We start from the raw sequence: 4,295 nt of genomic DNA, 5'->3' as shown, positions 1-4,295 counted from the left end.
TAAAAGAGGCCTTTGGCTATTTTCCCCGAGACATATGTGATGGTTTCGAATTTGCGTTAGGATTTGGCAGACAAATACGTTGCAGATTGGTCATTTCGTCCGTAAGCGGCCCGTCGAAATTTATTGTTATGTTGGTCCGTGCTATATACTGAATTTGTATGATTATAGGTTTGTTCGGTTTGGAAGCTACGAGAAAGAATGTTTCGAAAAAATTTACTATGCATTTATCTTATACCGATTTAAAAAGTTTAACGTGATTTTATGTGCAGCAAGAGTCTGAGGGTTCGCTCGGCCCTAAGTAAGGGTCGGGTGCCCATCACACCCTAGGGATATTAGGGTGTGACATATACACAAGCCGACAAGGCTGCCACTACATACAACATCCCAAAATATACATATACGCAAGCCGACAAAAAAAGAACACCACGAAAGGGGAACGTCCCAAAACATAAGTCATACTAACACGGCTAACAACATCTATATACAACCCACACATATGTCTTTACGGACCTAAGAGTATCAATAGTAACATATGACGGGACAGGCCCCGCCGTACCCCTGGATAAACATATGTATACATCAAAAAAGGGATGCGTACCAAAAGTCTAGGCTCGGGGACAATGGAGCACTCAAGATAGCTGAATAGAAATCTAAGGCTGACATCACCGAAGCGGTATCCGTACTGCGGGTACGAAACGCGGCCCGAAGAAGAGGGTCGCACAAGATATGTACTGAGTATATGAAGCATGAAATACAATAAGAAAGATCATAATCGAAGTAGTATCCATGAGACAAGTATGATAATCAAGGAATCACTGTACCTGTGCCTTATGAAATAAAATCATGCATGACTATATCATATACCATATCCGGCCCATTATGGACTCGGTGAAGCTGTCATATACATGTATATCATGCCCGGCCCATCATGGGACTCGGTGCCATCATCATATCATCATATCATCATGTTATCATATCATATATATATATATACCATACCCGATCCTCTAGTGAGGGAATCGGTGAACAATGCAGTGAAAATGTGCACGAATACATACCCGGCCAGGGACTCGGTGAAAGATATCATGACAACATGCACGAGCAGAGTAGTGAGTAACCATATGCAAACTAAATCATCATCTGAGACTTAATGGAATATGTAGAATAAACCGACACTCGAGTATCAAAAGCAATAGTCATGTCAAGTACCCGCAACGTCATTATGGATTACATTAAATAGAGTTTCAGGAATGGTAGGCATGTATCAACGTAATGCGAAACAGCTTATGGAAGTCAAGGACATTCGTTATCGTAAAGTCTTTAGGAATAGGAGCTTATACACATCGACTACTATCCAACATATAGAAGACTCGGGAGGCAGTAACTTAACTACCTTAAGAGTTCTAACATCAAGAAGTGAATAAGGATCATGAATCACACTCGGAACTTATGAATAGGATTACCCCAAAGCTCATATCATACATCACTTATATCTAAGACATGCCAAAAGAAAGAAGGGATAGCTTTACATATCTTTAATGCTTATCCGTAACACAATACGTATATGCTGCCCGAAGTGTCTCAACCTATATTTAAACGTCAAGAACTATGGTTAAGCTACGGGGAGATTCAAAACGTATTCTAACGTTAGTAACTCCTTTCTAGAAAATTAGACGACGTTTCCTTATATTCAAACCAACTACATAACAACTAAGCCAACATAAATAACCATACGTTCAAGTACTATAGCGGGCTATTCAAGACAAGACTTCGAGAATACTCCGAGCAGCCCGCACAACATTCCAAACGGCCACATTTACTACATTCGATAATAATCCACATACGACTACGACATATTCAAATTATTCTTAATGATCCATAGTCATAATATTTTCATCTAAACAACCTATAACAGCTCAACCAATATAATACCATAATGTATAACCTTAGTCATTCTTAATCTTCCAAGCTCAGCAAGCACAACAACAACATATCAAAACAGCCCCTAACTAACAACGTAAGGATGCCCGATAACCTCACGAACGCCTAGGAATATGCCAAACAAACCATCTACGTTTATTATACATTACTTAATACACTCTTTTCACCCAAATTCATGAAATATACCAGCAACCACATGACAACAACACCATCCATTCATATGCAAGAAAACTATATTAACATCACACACTAAGTTCTCCTGACAACCACACAAAACAATTACAACTTCTACTTTAACCATTTAATTCTTCATTCTCATCGCATAATCCGTGACAACAACAACCAAAATATTAATTACAATCGATTCTTATTTCCACATAAAGAAAACGACCCACCTCGGCTCTACAATGTCCCAACATCAACACACATAATTCCATAGATTCAATTCATATTTACCACGTTACAACAAGTCCAAAACACCCCTAAAAACATGTAAAAGAAGGTTAAACCTTACCTTAACAACTTAGCTCCTTAATTTGCTGAATTTGGCAACTTTAATTAATAATCACTCTTCTTTTGCCTCAATGCTCAATTCACGTTGCTACCACCTTCCAAGGGGTTGGAATATCTTGAAAAAATAATTTTTTGATCACAAACTTTTATGCCCCACCATGGACAGCTATGGCCGAGAGCTTTCTCTCGCTATCTCTAAGATTTACAAGGTTAAAGATGAAGAAATGAATAAGGCTGGTCTTATTAGTCATCAAGTGCCTATTTATATGCAGCCTATAAGTTGGACACATGTCCCACTCAAGGCATGGGCCAATCAGATTTGGCCATGCCATGGTGGGGTCCACACGGCCCACTAATCGCTTAATTAGTGATAATTAGTCTTAATCCCCACTTAATAATTTAATCATGGTTAATTAATCCCTAATCTCCACTAATATTTCTATACCAATATAAAATTTATAAGCAATTCGTGCATTAATAAAAATCGAGGGTTAGAAGTCTTTATCTCGTATCCCGAAATAATCTTGTCCTTAAACTTATCGCGATTAGCTTAAAATATCCCAATGTACAAAAATACGGGATATAACATCCTTCCCCCTTTAGAACATTCGTCCTCGAATGTTAAATTAGCTCCACAAGGTCTTATCAAAATTTTGGGGGAGTCTCTTTTATTATTGTAACATATAGTTTCATTTATCAATCAATATAATCAATTATGAGTTTAGATTACCTTTAGGCATAGGGAATGTCACGACCCAACCCCGTAGGCCGTGACTAGTGCCCGCTCGATTTGGGCACTCAAACGCACCTATCAAACAGAGTCACAAACGGATGGCGTATATATACAAATATCAAAAACGCCGCCTCGTATGTATCAAACACATCCGTGTATATAACGAGCCGACAAGGTCAGAGTTTCAAATTATATGATTTTCCGAAAAATTTCGTAGAGTTTTCTTGTTTTACCGACTATCCAAAATAACCCCGCACCTGAAAATACCAACAAAGGCCACACGGGGCCAACAAAATAACATGTATACATATGCGGGCCGACAAAATTTGCGCGGCGAATGGAATCACCCCCCAAACACAACATATACAAACACAGATCGTACGGAAGTAGGCACAACCCACAAAAACATGTCCACGAGACCTCTAACGGACGTAGCCAGTAATCATATGACGGGATAGGGCCCGCCGTACCCATGAACATATATATACAAATGCAACGGACGAATATATACCAAAAATATAAGTCTTAATGAGAGGGCACTCCAAATAGCGAAGAGGGTGTCACTATGTGGATCACCAAATCGTGCGTCCGATATTCCTCGGCACGAAACGCGGCCCCCCTACAGTGGGGTGTGACATATGTACTGAGTATGCAAAGCAGAAAATGTAGTATACAATCTGAGATCAAATCGAAATAGGGATACAGAAAGTAAATGCATTTCCAAAATATCAAAATGTTACTTCAAAATATAAATCATGCATAGGAGCATGTGAAATATGGTCGCCCGCACGTCGATGGCGCCATAACACGGATAACACCGGAAAGTTTCAAATCTCCGTATCCCCGTCACATATCATACACGGCATATCACCATACACGGCATATCACCAAATATAGTGGAACTGGCCCTCGAGCGAGGGAGCTCGGTGAACCATAAGCATAGCATAACACCTAGAGTATAATCAAAACGCGCACGACAACGAAATAGGCCCCAGAACCGGCGTATGATATCATAGTAGGCACGAGCGGAGTAGTGAGTAATCATATGCATAAAATCATTATCATAAATCCAAAAGATAAGTAAAATAGTCATATTCGAAATCGGAAT

Source organism: Lycium ferocissimum, chromosome 6 (assembly GCF_029784015.1).
Source record: "Lycium ferocissimum isolate CSIRO_LF1 chromosome 6, AGI_CSIRO_Lferr_CH_V1, whole genome shotgun sequence".
In the NCBI taxonomy this organism is placed as follows: Eukaryota; Viridiplantae; Streptophyta; class Magnoliopsida; order Solanales; family Solanaceae; genus Lycium; species Lycium ferocissimum.
This window is presented reverse-complemented; position numbering follows the sequence as displayed.